The sequence below is a fragment of the Saccopteryx leptura genome, chromosome 3 (genome assembly GCF_036850995.1).
Source record: "Saccopteryx leptura isolate mSacLep1 chromosome 3, mSacLep1_pri_phased_curated, whole genome shotgun sequence".
Classification (NCBI taxonomy): Eukaryota; Metazoa; Chordata; class Mammalia; order Chiroptera; family Emballonuridae; genus Saccopteryx; species Saccopteryx leptura.
This window is the reverse complement of record NC_089505.1, coordinates 89,421,104-89,438,198: the sequence shown is the minus strand read 5'-3', so window position 1 is coordinate 89,438,198 and position 17,095 is coordinate 89,421,104. Positions and strand designations below refer to the sequence as shown.

The window sequence follows — 17,095 nt, the reverse complement described above, 5'->3', positions numbered from 1 at the left end:
TAAACTGAAAATCCTAGCATCATATTGATTTTTACAATAATCTTTTTTAAGTGCTTGCTACACACCACCAGGTACCAGCTAGGCTCCCGGCGGTTTTGCATATGCACATTCCCTTCCGCCAGTGACAGACCTCTTCCCTTCCTCCTCACCCTCTAGTTCTTACACATCCCAAGGTTTAGCCTCAATGTCACCTCTTCCAGGGAGCCTTCCTGGATTCACCTGCTGAGCATAAACCTTTACTCTCCTTAACATCCTCCATAACACCAATTAGTCTCTCATTGCTTATATTGCCCTCTGCCTCAAATGGTCTTGCTTGAGAGTTAACTATATTTGCCTTCTTCCCTTCCAGAAAGCACAGGAAGCAAGCTCTCAAAGGCCAGGATTAAGGATGACAAATTACAAGGCATGTTCCCTCCTCACAGCAGGAAGGAAAACAAGGTGAGGACCCACGCCACCTCAGGCCCCACTGGATCCCAGTTACAGGAAAGACCACCCCGGCCAGCTCGCCCCATACCCTCCTCCCATCTGTGCGTTACTCTGACCCACCCCTATTTCACTGAGGGGAAACTGAGTCCTAGTTCACAGAGGAAGGAAGGACCAAAGCAACAAACACTCCAGCCCCCTCCATCTGCCTCTCCAGCCAGGCTTGTAACTGCTCCTGCCACCATACCCACACACACACACACACACACACACAGTTTCCGGGGTGCCCCCCCCCCCCAGAGAAGAGACCTGTAAACCAGAGACAGCACCCAGCAGGCCACCTGCTGTGCTCTGAAGGGGTGCATGGGCTCTGAGATACCCTCAGATGTGGTGATAGAGAGTGACTGCCCAAGACCCCCAGGTGTCCGCCCCTGCATCCAGCTGTCCCCTCTGCGGACAGTGTCAAGAGGCCCCAGGCCCCTGCCCACTGCCAATACCAAAGTCGGCTAGCTGGGCCAGTCCCCACCCAGACCAGCCTGCTAATGCTACCAGGCGGAACCACACCTATGTGCACCCCCTACACACACACACACACACACACACAGCCCTCCATTGTCCCCTGGAGGTTGCCTCTCACCCCCTGCCCCAGCGGAATCTAACGAGCCTGGGTGCACCATCATCTCCAACTCACCTGAAGCAGGCGGCCCAGCCAGCTGGGAAGTGTCTCCTTCCCAGCTCAGGTCCCTTGGGAGGTAAGCGAGCCCAGAGGAGGCGGACTGTCTCGCCTAGCACCTTCCTCTTTCCCTAAGCTCCCCCTCCCCTGCCCTGCTGGGCAAGGCTGAATAGGGAAGAGCACAGGGCCACTGTTTCCTCTGCAGGGCCCAGTGGCCGCTGCACCTCCCCGAACTCCTGCACCAGGTCTCCCCTTGTAGATGACTAAGCGATTTCCACCTCGGAGCCTGCCTGCCGAGAGGCCCCGCTGGCGGCAGAGCCATCCCAGGATGCCCGGAGCCGCACGCACTAAAACCCATAATTGGCGAGTCCTCTTCTTGGGAAAGAAAACCCCCTCCATGTTTTGTTTTGTTTTGTTTTATTTTCCCCTTAAATGAAACAAATCCACCCACGTAGTTACTGGAAACTCCAGCATGTGAAACTGAACCGCTTGCAAAGAGAATTAGTCAGCAACAATGTGAGCAGAGGAGTAGCCCCTCCGTAGGTGGAGCCCCCCCCCCATGATCTCGAGGTTCCCATCCAGGAGGGGAGAGGGGTGGCCCCGACCTCCATGCCAAACTACAGGGGATGCCCTGGGCCTGGAGCAAAAGAAGGCATCGCCCGTTCCTGAGGGCAAGTTTGCTTGCACCAGGTGGAGGACGAAATGTACATCTGAGTAAGTGCCCCGCTCACAACATGCGATGCTTTAAAAACCCTGGCTCAGGAATCTGACCTTCGTTCAAATAAATCGACGCCATCCAGCTGGTTGAACCTCTCTGGGTCTCAGTTTCCTCTCTGGTAGGATGAAGATACCAGAACCTCGCAGGTGCCCTGTCAGGATCACCAGACCCCCACACGAAGCACTTTGTGCCCAGCACCCAACGCGCAGCCGTGAAGGCTGACTTAGCGTAGGGGAGCTAAGGTGGGTGGGTGGGCGGGGCTGTCGTAGTAGGGCTCTGTCCCTCCGATCTCTGTCCCCCTCGGTGCAGTGGGGTTTGCTGAGTTGGTTCCCAACCCCTCTTGCTTTCCCCAAGACGCAGCAGGCTGAGGTGGGAAGTAGCTCAGGCCAGGTGCCAGCAGGTACAGGTCTCCTTGTCCCAGTGCCCTGAGCCTCAAGCTATGTGACACCACTGGGCTCCTTGACCTTGTCCTTCTCGTCTGTACAGACACTCTGAGGGCACAGACATTTTATTTTGCGCTGTTTCTTTTAAAACAAACAAACAAAAAACCCACTAAGTCACTTGCCAACTTAAAAAAAAAAAATCTGGATTCCTGGCTTCTCTTAGGGGGAAAAAGAAATGGACACGATTCCTGCACTGGAGGTCATTCCTCCAGATAAGAGAGGCCGCCCCTCACACGGGACACCCGAATGCCAGTTTGTCCCATTCTTCCCCCTTCCCCCCCATACCCTAGGCTCTATAGTCTCCACCCATTGCTCATTTGCATTTCCCCTCAGGGCATCTACATTCGCAACCCAGTTTAAAACCTTAATTTTATTTAGGAGCACAGACTTTAGCCACTCTTGACTGGAAATATACACAGGAAGCGTCCCTTGGGAAGGTAATTAAAGTCTGACACTTAAGGCTGATTTTTCTTGCCGAAAATCAAGACGATATAAGAAGACCCACTCCCTGGGCTGGCCGAGGGAAACCCCGCCATGAAACTAATTTTCCGAAATTCTTTAAGTGATTTGCTGGACAAAGTGCAAAAGAAGGTGTCAGGGGTCCTGCCCTTCATTTCTCGAACTCCTCTCCCTCTCCTTTCGCTTATGAATCAAAAGAGGGCCTCCTTCTGTGGCTCTCCTCCTCTGGACCACGGAAGGCGGGCACCGGGAACCAGGATGTCCCCTGAGGAGCGTCTGGGACAGCTGCTTGTAGAATGGGGAGCCCCCAGCTTTCCCAGCTGTTTTGTTTATTGGGGGGGGCCAGGGGATACAGGTCTGGGGGAACTCGGCCAGACCTACTTACAGCCCAGCAGAGATATTAAAAAGGTCAAGGGGACATCTAAGGGCATTTCCAAGTTGTCTTGGTCTCTCCTGAAGGGAAAAACACAAGATGCAGAACCTCCAGCCCTCCTGCAGGGACACTTTGCTCACTCAGCCTCCGCTGAGCGCCTGCCATGGGCCAGCCACCAAGACACGGCGCCCCTGAACACCCAGACACACTCGTACCACAGAACTCACCTGTGCAGAAGCCTAGTGACTGCTGCCTTGTGACCTATCCCTGTCCCCACCACATCACGAGCTCGTCAGGCTCAGAAGCCGTGTGGGGCAGTGACTCAGAGCACAGACTGACTCTGGGTCCAGCTCGGCTTCTTGGCTGTGTGATTCCAGACCTGCTATTTGACTTGTGGGCTTCAGGCTTCCTATCTGTAAAGTGGGCATAATACACCCCACTCAACAGAGATCGTGGCAGCAATAAATGTGTGAATGCACGGAAAGTGCCAGGAACAATGCTCGGCACATAGCAAGTGCTCAATAAATTGCCAGGGAACTAACTGGTCTAAACCCAGGAGGAAAAGGTAGCCCGTGTACATAGGTCTGCCGGGGACACAATGGCCTCGGGCCCAACTTTGGACGATCAGCACGCACTGTCACTGGTCACCTTAACTTTACACCCTCCACCTTCACTGCCTTCAGTAGGTGCTTTCGCAGGCTGTCCTGATTCAAGGCGATGACAAGGTGTGAGATGGTGCAATCCTCACAAGATACAGCTCGTGAGCCGCTCACCGTGGAACACCCACGACAGCACCTGCCTGCATCGCCACCCACCTGCACTGGACTGGGAAAAGCTGTGCGCCCCTGACCCTGGCCCCCCACCTGCACAGCATGCATCAGTACTGAGAAGGAATAAATTCCAGGATGGTGTTGATAGCTGCCCGGCTGTACACAGTCCCTAAACATCACCCAAGCGGACATTTACAATGGGTGGTGTGTGAATTTTACTTCTAGAAATAAATCCTACGTTAGCTGCTGCTGTATAGGCTCTGGGCCTCCAAGAGAGAGCATCCCACGGCTATGCCATCCAGAAAGATCGAGTGCTACCTGCTCTGTCTTCTAAAAAGTTCGGGGGGGGGGGGGAGTTACGCCAAGACAAACACTCGGTCATCGCGAGGGCTCCCCGTCTCAGTGCTTGCCGGCTCTCTGGCCTCCGCAGGGAAAGCCAGCCCGCCCCCCCCCCTTTCCTACTTTGTCTAAACACGGCTATTTTATCTGGCTGGGATGCATGGTGGCACAGCTCCCACAGAAAATTCCCCGTGGAGATTCCAAACCCACCTTCCCGGGAAGAAAACACAGATCACATCCCGAACCCCAAAACCTGGTGGGGAAAGCCACGTGGCGCCTGACACCCAGCTGCTCTGGCAGAACCATCCCGGATACTGTCAGCTTAGCCTGCGTTTTCTCCTTTATCTACTCCTGCCAGTCATAGAAGCGTGTTTGTTGGGGGAGAGGCAGAGGCAGGAGAGGGTGGGAGAAAACCACCCCCAGTCTGCCTCTAGGAAAGTGGCCCCAAAACTTATTTTTAGCAGTTCAAATGATATTCCCCCCAAATGAAGCCTTGTGCAGAACTCTACCCCCTGTCAATAATAATAATAATAATGTCACAGTGAGACTGTTCTGGCTGGAACGGCCTGTCTTCCTGGTCTGATGGGCCAGGGATGAGGCACCCACATAGCTGCTCATCCCAGAGCCTGGGCCGGCTTTGCACGCCGGCATTCCTGGGGCGCTGTGGGCGCCCTTGTTAGAGCTGCCCAGGAAACCAGAACATGGTTTCAAACCCCCAAAGCACAAAGACCCCAACTGACCCTTTCTGGAACTTCGATGTCATCCCGAAGCCCTATCTTTCCCAAAAGGAGGCTGCCCGTGTGCACCGATGGGACGGCTGAGGAGGCGTGTCACCCGCTGCGTGGGGCGATGGAGGCGTGAGGCTTACCATACAGTCTCTGCTCTCGCTCGAAATTTTCCATTAAAAATACATGTAAACACTACAGCAAAGCAAAACCTCAGCGGTGTCGAGACACCCCCCAGGGTGGGGGAGGAACCCCAGCCACGGTTCAGGACTCGGCTCAGACACGGCCTCCTGGGTCGGTGCTGTCTGGGTGTCTCAGCGCAGGTACCATGACGGCCCAGACAGAGCGGGCATTCACGGAATATTGGCTGAATGATGAAGGAATTAAAAAAACAAAAAAACAAAAAGACCTCTACCCGGAGCTGTCTAGACACCCCTGAGTGTGACTCGATAGTGAGGGGACGGGCTTTCTGGGACAGGCAGAGAGAAAAAGGGACCTGTGTGTACAAGGCAGCTCAGAATTAGCCCAACAGAGGACACGGCTGGAAGAAAGGGGAGACCCTACTTTTTTTGAGCATCAGGTCTCTCCAAAGATGAAGTTTTTTTTGAAAGGGACCCGGGCATTTACATGTAATGTCACATACTGGGAAAAATTTCAGTGCAGCGTTGCTGTTTAGGATGACTTTTCAGGCTTCACAAACACGAGGCTACCTTTCTCATTATGGCTTCTCAAAATCTCCACACTCAGAGGACCTTCGGATAAACCTTCATGGATCCACCTCAACCCTGTCTTCAGGGTAACTGAGCAGCAGGGTTCTGAGTGCCAGGTCTTCCTGATCTATCCAGGGGCTCACACCCCAAGAAAGCCACACAGGTGCCCTTGAGAACACGCCTTGCACAAAAACCTCCATACTCTAAACCCTGTGTTTAAACCTGAGGTGGCTTGAGGCTCCCTGAGAGCAACCTGAAAGGCAGACCCACTGTTTACTGCATGGCCTTCCCAAAGCAGGTGTGGGACCACCACAGAAATGCCCTAGCACCCCTTGTCCCAAAAAAGATCACAGCCACAAAGAGGCATCACTCCAGCCAGAAACCCTAGCTTCGGGCAGACCTGCAGCCCAAGCGCCAAGTGCATGGTTATGATCTGCTGGGAAAGCCCCCAGACTGTCCAGGCAAAAAGACGAGGGAGTAACATCGGAGCTGCCAAGGAGACAGCCAGAGTGTTTGACCAAGGAGGCGCAGGCAGACGGAGACAATAATTTCCAGTTGCTCCACACCTCTTAGGAGCAACTTTTGGGGTGAATGAGGTCGGGGAGGAATGCAAGAACACCCTGTACCCACTGACTACCCCTCGGCCTGCCATTTGAGACCTCCCTGTCATACAGCAGCTTTCCTATGATCCTTCACATCATAGCCAGTCCTTCCTCCCTGGGGGTCACGCCCCCCACCCCTGAAAACTACCAGCCTAGAATAAACCCTTGTGAACAGTCACACGGGGTCTTCTGTGGGCACTCAGCACACCTGACAGTGAGCTAACGTTTCCTGCATACACCTGTCGACTCACCTGCTCAGTCGCAGCCTGTCAAGGGCCCAGTGGTAAACAGTCAGTGCCCGATAAACGATGCCAATGGGTTCAATATTCACAGTAGAAAGAACACAGGCTGTGGAATCAGGTCAACATGACATTACCCACGCAGCCGTGTTACCTCTAGTAATTTAGAAGATGCCTCTGATGCTCACTTTTCTCATCTGTAAATGCTGAGATAATGCCTAAGTCACTGGGTTGCTGGAATGGTCAGAACTCCATCTAGAGTGCTGAGCACTGGGCCAGCCATGGTAGTCATTCAGTGGAGGGTAAGACTACGTCCGGCAGAATCATACTTGGAGCAGATGGGAGTCGAGACACCCTGAACTACACGTGAGCCTGAGGGTAAGAGGGAAAAGGCAGGAAGTCAGGGGGATCCAACGACCAAGGAGCCAATGTTCCTTGGGCCTTGACAGCTCAACCCTTCTCCCATGCCTGGGACAACCCACCAGTTCTCCTTTCAACAAAGTGTCCCCTGATTTGCAGTCATGGGACCATGACTCCGGGCCCCTGGTCCAGGACCCACTGCTAAGGTTCTGGTGACAGGTCGAGGGTGGGCAGAGAGCAAATGGCATGACTGCTGGTTGACGCTGGTCAGGGCATCACTGTCTTGGAGACTGGCAGGGGGCTCTGGGTCATACCACAAATGAGGCAGAGACAGTCCACCCCCTTTGAGGCCTGAGTGGCCTCACAAAGAAGAAAGAAAATGTCACTGGCTAAAAGCTAAAGCTCCGGTCCCAAATGGACCAACCGGACTTGAAAGTCAGAGACCAGTCCTGGAAACGGCTCCCACCTCTGGGTGGCCTGGCGGAGCAAGGGTCCCACAGGGAACGGACCCCAGCCTCCGAGCTGGCCCATGCGGGGACGTGTGGCATCCCTGCTAGAGATGGTGGGGGCCAGCGCTTCACAAAGTGAGCTTGGGATGGGGTCCTGCCCTGAAGGTCACGTCACAAGTTTGGGAATTCACTCTAAGAACAATGGGTGTCGCTGTTGAGCTTTAAGAAGGGAGTTGACGGCCCTGGCCGGTTGGCTCAGTGGTAGAGCGTCGGCTTGGCGTGCAGGGGTCCTGGGTTCGATTCCCGGCCAGGGCACACAGGAGAAGCGCCCATCTGCTTCTCCACCCCCTACCCCCTCCTTCCTCTCTGTCTCTCTCTTCCCCTCCCGCAGCTAAGGCTCCACTGGAGCAAAGATGGCCCGGGCACTGGGGATGGCTCCTTGGCCTCTGCCCCAGGCGCTGGAGTGGCTCTGGTAGTGAGAGCGACGCCCCGGAGGGGCAGAGCATCGCCCCCTGGTGGGCAGAGCCTAGCCCCTGGAGGGCGTGCCGGGTGGATCCCCGTCGGGCGCATGCGGGAGTCTGACTGTCTCTTCCCGTTTCCAGCTTCGGAAAATAAAAAAAAAGAAAAAAAAAGAAGGGAGTTGACATTGCCAGGTGTTCATTTTTAAGAGACTACTGGGAAAAAAATTTAAAACGAGAAGGGTCACTGAATTCAGGACGACGGGCCGCTGGGTCTTCAGTGGTGATTGAATATGGAGAAAGACGGGTCTGCAGTTCTAGGTAAAGTTTTATTTATTGATTGATTGATTTTGATTTTTTTTTTTTTTTAGATTTCATTTATTCATTTTAGAGCGAGCGAGAGAGAGAGAGAGACAGAGAGAGAGAAGGGGGGAGGAGCTGGAAGCATCAACTCCCATATGTGCCTTGACCAGGCAAGCCCAGGGTTTTGAACCGGCGACCTCAGCATTCCAGGTCGATGCTTTACCCACTACGCCACAGGTCAGGCTCTAAGTGAAGTTTTGTCTACACCAAGCTCTTTCCATGTTCAGGTGGCCCTCCAGGGAACCAGGGAGGGAAACCCAGCTTTCTTCCAGGAAACACGACAGCCTGAGGCCAAAGGTCACAGAGTAGGTGATTCCATCCGCAGGCAATGTCCTGAGTGGGCAAATCCACAGACTGAAGGAAGATCGGTGGTCACAGGGGTTGGGGAGGGGGCGTGGGGAGAGTGACTGCTGACTGGCTACAGGGCTCGCTTTTGGGGTGATAAAAATGTTTTGGAACTAGATAAAGGTGTTTGCCCAACACTGTGAATGTCCAGTGGCCCTTCCGTATCTGCGGGAGCTGGGTTCCAGTTCCCTCTGCGGATACCAAAACCCATGGATGCTCAAGTCCCTTACAGAAAATGGCGTAGTGTTTGCATATAACCTACACGCAGCCTCCCGTTTACTTTACCCATAATACCTCATACAATGTAAATGCTGTGTACAGTTGCTGTATGGTATTGTTTAGGGAATAATGATAATAAAAGAAAGTCTGTACATTGTTCAGTACAAACACAACCACTGTAGGCCTGAGTCCATAGTGTTGGAGACCAAAAGCCAATAGGGTCTTTGCAATTTAGATTTTTGGGGGACAGAGGTGTGGGGAACTGGCAATAAGTTGACAGTCTGCCCAACCCCCCACCTCACTTGTTCTGTGAAGTCACTAAAGGATATTTTTTTTCACACCTTCATGTTAGCTATGGTGTTGGATTGTACACTCTTCCTATCCCCCATGCCTCTGGGAAAAACTTGAAGCAAGTTTCTTTTTATCCTTTGTTTTGTGAAGTTAAATGTTATATATAATGAAAGTTTTCTTCACTTAATAAAATTCTTGAATTGCCTTGGAAATGTGACTTTGTTTTAATGATCTCTTTAATTTGCTAATGGCCTCACTTTACCCTATAAATAAAGTAAAAAAAAAAAAAGCACTCTATTCTTGCCATCAGCATTGCAAAAGCCTCCCAATCCCATCCTTTTTCCCTTTAAGCCTATTTTCTTAATTTCACGCCATTCCCACTCAAAACCTGGAATTACTAGCCACGCTGCTTCCCAGCACCATAGTGCACATCGGCAACCATGTAACAACTCTTTTCCCCAAGGTTGCCAGCTTGAGCACAGGCTCACCAGCTTGAGCGTGGCATCATAGACTGATGCCACAGTCACTGACTTGAAGCCCAAGGTCGCTGGCTTGAGCAAGAGGTCATTGGCTCAGCTAGATCCCCCACTTCAAGGCACATATGAAAAACAACCAATGAATAACTAAAGCGATTCAACTACAAGTTGATGCTTTTCATCTCTATCCCTTCCTGCCTCTGTTTCTGTCTCTCTCTCAAATAAAAAAAGAAAAAAATTAAAAACCAAAAAAGAATATTAAGAGATCTCCCGGAACTAAGAGTCTCCACTGAGCCACACTGATCCCATTTCTCCTGGGGTGCCACCATTTGCTCACAAACCTGGGGCCACTTCCGACTGTCCTAGGCCCCAAATGTCCAATTAACCCTGCAGGACGACAGGTCCTCCTCACCCCCACTCCACTGTGCCCAAAATGCTCACCTGGGTCAAAACCTGGCTATTCATTGTGAACAACTGTTAGGCAAACATGGCAGGAGGCAGCATCCATCCACCACGAGGGGCGTCCAGGGACCCAGACATGCCACTGCGGGGGACCCAAGGCCAAGAAGGTGAAGAGTTAACAGGAAAGGGTAACCCCTCCCACCCCTCGCCCTCAGCCAGCCACTGTCCTGAGAAGACCAGTCAGAGCTCACCCTTCTGGAACATCCTCGGCATCCTAGCCCCTCCCCACACAGACGTGTCCCGGGAGCCTCAGCCCCTCCCCCCACAGAAACGTCACCAGCGTCCCCGCCCCGCTCTGCTGGCCCACCCCCTGCCATCCTCCTGCCTCTCTGCCCTCGCTCTGCCCCAATCCAGCCACAAGCTAGCCCATGCTCACTTTCCTCATCAGTCATCCTCCTACCAGGAACGCCCGCCTGCCTGTCACTGTCTCCATAACGCCCTGGGTACTTCCACCCCAGGGCCCGTCTCTCCCACTGCACAGAGACAGAGCAGGACCCCATCCACAGAAAGGAGGGGCCAGGACCCCAGAGCAGCAGAGCTGGTGAGTGGATGCGAACTCAAAAAGTGCTGTGAGTGCTGGCAATTAGGAGGCTAAGCCCCAAGGACTGCTGGAAAGAAGTGCTGAGAAGGGAGGAAGTGGAGACCCCGTGTGTTGGCCTGGGAACGAGGCTGGACTTCGGCTGGAGGGACCATGCCTTCCAGGAAGTCCACCATCAGAGCCCCTTCATCCCCACAAGTATCCCAAAGGCACAGCGGGGAGGCCCCTGCCCTGGAGACTGTACTCAGAGAGAGTGCAATAAAAACCCAGAGACCAAGCATTCGTGGTTGGATGAATGGACAAGCTAAATGTGGCCCACCCACAGCATGGAGTATTCCCCAGCCTTAAAAAGGAAGGACATTCGGACACATGCTATGCCACTGATGGCCCTTGAGGACATCGTGCTAGGTAAAATAAGCCAGCCGCAGAGGGACAATCACTTCTCTGAGGGACCTCAAGAACATGCACAGAGACAGAAGGGGAACGGTGAGTGCCAGGGGCGGGGTGGGGAAGGGGGACGGGTGTCAGTGATGCAGTTTTGCAAGATGAAAAGAATTCTGGGGACGGATGGGGGCTGATGATTGCACAATGGTGTGAATGTACTTAGGGCTCCAAACTGCACACTTAAAAATGGCAAATGTGATGTTAGGTGTATGGTATCACAATCATGATCTTTAAGAGAGAGATTAAGTATAAAACCCCTGAACCAAAGAGCCTTCCCTGATGCCCACCACGGAGACTCCAGCATACCCCCCTCTTGTCAGCGGTGTACTGTCCCTGAACACATAGGCCCTGTCCAGAGCGCTAGCCCTGAGGATGCTGGTACAGGGGTCTCTAGCTGACAGTGCTAGGGGTAAGGGGCACGCCCCCTCTCATGCCAAAGGCTCTGTACTGGTGGCATCAACCCCCTTTTAATAGAACGTTCCTGTGTCCAGCCCAGGCCTCTCTCTTGAGCCTCAGGCCTAGCTGTGGTCTGGACATAACACATGCACCATTTCCATCTGGCCTGGTTCGAGGCACCTCCGTGCCCCTTGGCCCACCCCTCTCTATGGGGTCATCATCCACTGGGACCCCCACACTAGCAGGAAGCTCACAGGCATCTGCAATTCTCCACCATACTTCACACCCAAATCCCACTAATCATCAAACCTGCTGATTCCACCTTGAAGATGCTGCCAGCCTCCATTCCATCTGGCAGGAAACAGATGCAACGTAATACAAGGGAACATTGCGTGCGACCACCAGCAGCCGGTCTGGCAAGGGCAGTTCAGAGTTGGTGCAGCTGTCCAGACCCTGTCACCAGGTAGATCCTAGATTCCTAGTCTGTGTGGCATTTCCAGCCCACATGCCCTTAGGCTTGACCCAAACGACCCACTGCCTCCCTCCTTGTCCCAGAGGTACCCGTGGGCCGCTGACATTCCCACACTCCTCCTCCACCCATCGCCCAGACGGAAAGTTCAAGCGGGTTAAGCTTGAGTTCAGGTCGGTTAGGTCCAGAGCTTGTGACAAACCATTTCCACATCCCCTGCTGCCCAGCCCTGACTCGAATCCCCACAGGGGGCAAAGTGGGTTGTGCCTTAGTGTTTGCTTGTACCTGTGGTTGACCTGGTTTGTCTCATGACCAGCAGACTCCATTATTTGTAATGCTGAGCAATGAACAGAACTTTTAAAATACAAAATAAGACTCTCGGGTGGGGGTGGGGGGCATAAATACAGATCCTCAAGGAACCCTCTTTCCCTGTCCTAGCCAGGAAGGCCCCTCAACTCCAAGTCGGGAAGAGTGTGCTTATCCTGACTCGCCACCCAGCGGACACCTTCCCCGGTGTTTCCCTTAAATGCTTGTTAGATGTGTGATACCACATCAGAGACTGGCTTCATAATCACATAGCACGAGTGTGTGCATGTGTGCATGCGTGTGTGTGTGCACACCTGAAGCTGGTGAGGAAGCCTTATATACACTCTTCTCTCAACTTGAGAATATGTTTGAGATGTTCCATAATAATGTTTTTCATTTAAAAAATCACATACTTCTTGAAAAAAAAGGCCAGGCTGACAGAAGTGGCACACTGCACCAGGTAAGGGCTTGAGTGCCAAAATCAGAGTTAGCGACTTTTGCTCCACCGCTCAGCAGTGGCGAGACCGTGACCAAGTCACGTGCCCATTCCAGCCTCAGGAGAAGGTGGGTGGCGGGTGAACCGGCTGGTGCTCAGGGCTCTTAGGACAGAACAAGGGTAAATGTGTCAAGGACTCAGATCGAAGCCTGGGACCAGCATACACTATATCACTGTTTCCTGCCATTATTATTACCATCACCACCACCACCATCATCATCATCATCATCAAACAAGGTCACATCCACGAAGCACTCAGTGGCACAGAGCCTGGCACCTGTCTATGAGCAGGACTCTTAGGTAGGGAAGGATGCTATCAGGTAACTGGGACAAGGGTAAGAACTAGGTTGAAAGTCCAGAAGAAAAGTGCCTTTAAGTCTGTATTTTGTCGACCAAGCATGCGGGGAAGGACTCACAAGGGATTAGGCAGCCTGTGCCCAGGAACCATGTACCCCCCCCAGGCAGACCGAGGTACCCCTACTTAGACCGACCCTGTGCTTTGGTCTGATGAAGATGCTTATTCTCAAACATTTCAGGAAAAAGATAAATAAAATCATGACTACTACCGTCTATTTCTTGAGAAGATTTGGTATGAAATTCCCAGACTAAACTTGTGAACCTCATAAGAATCAGAGGTTTGGCTCAATGTGCAAATGTATCAGCAGACAAGACTCTGCTCATGGGGTGGGGGTGGGGGGTGGGGGGGGGGGGGTGCCAGGGACCCAGCAGAGCACAGAAAGCACAGTATCCATTGTCCTCAGTGAGCAAGGGGCAGCGCTGGCTCTACCAGCTGGACCTGCACTCTGCTGCCCCTGATCCACAGGAGAAATGAAGCATCTGTGCTGATTCCCCAGGGGGAGCTCAGAGGCTTAAGAGGCAGCCCCGGAGAGCCCACTGAAGGGAGGTTTCAGCCCTGCTGGAGCAATCCCAGGAATGCAGCCTCACCCAGCCCCAAAGTGACATCACCTGGGGCCTCTGGCAGACCGCTGCTTCCTGAGAGCCCTGGAACCCCCAGAACTCGCTGATTCTCTCCTGTCTCCCAGCCTCCCTGAAGCCATGACTGTTCCCCTGTTCACGGCTGTCAAAGCCACTGCAGCCAGTGTGACTCTGCTTGTTTGTCTCTGTGCTTTCCTGGGAAAGAAAAGAAAGATTTAGAAAGTTATTGCATTAGTCTACTCCACACCCCCACAGTCATTCTATCTCTCTCCATCTACTGGGTAAAGCGCTCCCTGTAAAAGACAACGCAGTAAGAGAACAAGAGAAGTGCTTAAAATGATCTAATCCAGCCCATCACTTTACAGCTGGGGAGACAGGAGTGCCTGGCCCATGACCTCAGCACTGGGGACAGTAACCAACGGCAACAGCTAGGCTTCTGGCGACTTGGTCCATAGCCCTGGCTGTGCACTTCGGGTAAGCCAGCCACTCTCTCTGGGCCTCTGCTGGGAAAGATACCGCGTAAGTAAACAGGGCTTCCCCAGATTCTCAATTCTTCCCAGGGGGAAAAGCTGGCTTCTGCCCCTAAAGCTTAATCCAGCGCCTCCCACCACCACCCGGAGTGGGAGTACCAGGAAGGCACTGGGCAGAGAAGGGAGAAGCAGCTGCCTCCTTCCTTGCTTGCTGTTCTCACACCCCACAACCAGGGATGAGGTCCGGCCCCCTCCCCTGTCCTACCCCAGGAGAGAATTCTTCCAAGGACACCAAACCTTAGTCACTGAGATGGCGCTTTTACCATCGACACCTGTTAAAACTCAACTCATGACCAGTTTCTGATGCTACCGGCTGGAGTGTTTAATTAAATATTACTCATTCAGGAAGCAGCCCCTGCCAACTCACCCCCAAACCGTACTGTTCATTTTCAGAGAAAGAGAGAGAGGGAGGGAAGGAGAGGCTCCTGCACCCTCAGCAGGCACCAGGAGGACTCCCCTGGTCCTGAGTACGGGTCCAGCACAGCCCAAAGTCAGGAACCAGTGGTCCCACCGCCAGGTAACCGGGAACCTCTCTCACACACACACACACACACACACACACATTCACAGAATACACTCACAATCACATAGACACACACATATGCACTTAAGAGATACACACATGCACTCACAGATGGACTCACACACACATTCACTCACATAGATGCAAAGACACACAATTACTCTAGACACGCTCACAGGAATTCACTATCACACGCGCACACACACACACACACACACACACACAGATGCACTGAGAAACATATTTACGGAGACTCATACCTCAGAGACACATACTTATTCCCACAAACCCACACAGCTGGGTTCACAGAGACACTCACACAGCCATACACTCAGGCACACACCACCCTCACTCACACACACAACTTGCAGTCTCACGGCAGGCCGAGGGAGCCATTAACATTCTGAGGAGCCTGTGCCCTGAACTTGAACAGGACAATTACCAAGTCCCCACCTACATTCCGGGGCGGAGGGTGACCCATCCCACGGTTCCACCGATGGACCCAGGCTCCTCTGGTTTTTTCGTTCTAATCAATTTCCTGACATAACATTTGGCTCTCCCTTTGGTTGCCGGGAGAAGCCGCGGCGGCTCCGGGTAAGCGGGGAGGGTGGCGGCGCCTGGGTGTAGCCCGGCGGGCTCCCCGGGGGAGGCGCTACCGGCCGGGATGGGTGGTACACCGAGGGGGCCAGTCGGCCGCGCTGCAGATGCGGGGCCCCGACCGGCGGGAAAAGCGAAACTAACTTCGCGGAGCGGGAGGGGCAGGTCGGCGCCCCGGCCTCGGCTGCCGGGACTGTCGCGGGAACCCGAGGCCCTGGGGGCGCCCCAGCACCTAAAAGTCGGCGAGGGGCGCCGCGCGCCCCAGGCTCCTATGCCCGATCTGCAGCCAGCGAAGCTCAACCCCGGAAGGGACGGTTGTCGCGGTCGCTGGGACCCCTCCCCCGTCTCGCCCCCGCAGGTGTGACCCGTGGCTGCCGCGACCAGCCCTCATCTGCAGCGGCAGCATCGGCAGCGGCACTGGGCGGAGCCCGACCCCCCTCTCCCGGGACCTACGGCGAGAGAAGGCTCCCCGTGCCTCTACGGTCCCAGTCGGGACCCCACCGGTCCCCAGTGCCCGGCCCCGCGCCCACCCACTCTGTCCCCAAGTGCCGCGACCCCCGCGCCCATTCCGTCCGGCCCCGCAGCCACGCGGTCCCCGCGCCCGGCCCTGCCTACCGCGTCGGGGAGGACGCTGCCGCCGCCCGCTCTCTGGGGCCGAGAGGCTCGGGGCGCCCGGCCGCGCCCGCCGCAGGGAGCGAAGCCGCCTCCTCCCCGCGGCCCCGGCGCCAGCGCCTGGAGCCTGGTTCCTGCTGCGAGCGCGCGGGCTGCCCGAGCGCGACTTCTATGCAAAGAAGAAAAAGCGACCCAAGGCTTTAAAGTGAAAAACGAGAAAAGCGCTGGGGGCGGGGCCGGCCTGCTCTGGCCCCGCCCCTCCCCGCCCCTGGGCTCTGGCGCGCGGGCAGTTGCGTGCTGCAGGGGCGCGAGGGGGCGCGGGGCCGGGCGGTCCCGGCGTGGGGGCTGGCAGCGCCTCGCTTGCCCCGCGCCAGCTCGGCCGGCCCCCGCCAGCACCCCCTGCTCACCCCACCCGGAGGCCACCGGGGCGCGGGAGGCCGAGGCAGAGCGGGCGCGCGGGGCGGCGCCGAAGCGTCGGTCCGGCGGGAGGCGTCTTAGAGAAGTGCCGGGCAGCCTCCGCTGGGCCAGAGGCCGGGGTTGCAACACCCGAAGGGCTGCGGCAGTGCCAGGCACCGGGAGGTTGGGGGCTCACTAATAATAATTTTTACAATCTCTTGGGAGAGTGAGGGTTGTTTCAGTAACCTCGGAGCAAGGCCCTGTTTGCCTCATTCCCAGCGGTTTAAAGTTCCGTAATTCTAGGACACAGGAGAGGAGTTTGTGGGCCGGAGATTAGCCAAGGACTCCCCGCGGTACTTGAGCCTACCCCCTTCCCCCAAACAATTCCATTTGGTACCCACAAGGGGCGGGGGTCTCAGGACTCTCAGTCCTCAGGGCCTGGGCATCGGCATCCCAGTGCCCGTTTGCTCCAGGCATACAACAGGCCCCTTTCCATGCATTGTGAATGAATGAATGGATGAATGAAGGAATGAATGGGTGGATGAGCAAGCAATTGCCTGGTGGGCCTCCACCCTTGAGGACTTCTCCACATAGTTGTCCTGTGGCTCTAGCTCATCACAGCTAGATTTCCCTCCCCTTGCCCCTTACACAGCAGCCACGTGCACCCTAGAACCAGGAAGCTTTTAAGTTACTCTTTTAAGAACATCTTACATTCCTCCGCCCCTTGCTGTGTGTTGTGTCTATGTGAAGGGAATGGGGAATTGGCATTATTGGAGAAGCCGTTACAAACAATGTAGTGTACAGTGATTTCATCTTTACCAGAACCTGTACGGGCAGGACTGTTTAACATTGTAAAGATGAGGAAGCAATTCGCGACCAGGCAGTGGCACAGTGGGTAGAGCATTTGCCTGGGACACTGAGGGCTCAGGTTCGAAACCCCGAAGTTACCGGCTTG

The 17,095-nt window shown here is 54.5% G+C and overlaps 1 protein-coding gene across 2 annotated transcripts in view; it reads right to left on the bottom strand.

Moving 5' to 3' along the window:
* The window catches only part of SPSB1 (splA/ryanodine receptor domain and SOCS box containing 1), a 69,412-nt gene extending 53,493 nt beyond the window's left edge, over positions 1–15,919 (bottom strand). Inside the window, exon 1 of one of the 2 annotated variants that reach the window (XM_066374976.1) lies at positions 15,748–15,919. The gene's annotated coding sequence lies outside the window, so the exon portion shown is untranslated. Of the gene's footprint in view, positions 1–1,114; positions 1,209–15,747 lie in introns of those variants that run through there. The other variant, XM_066374980.1, reaches the window with a different exon arrangement.
* Positions 15,920–17,095: the final 1,176 nt, after the last annotated feature.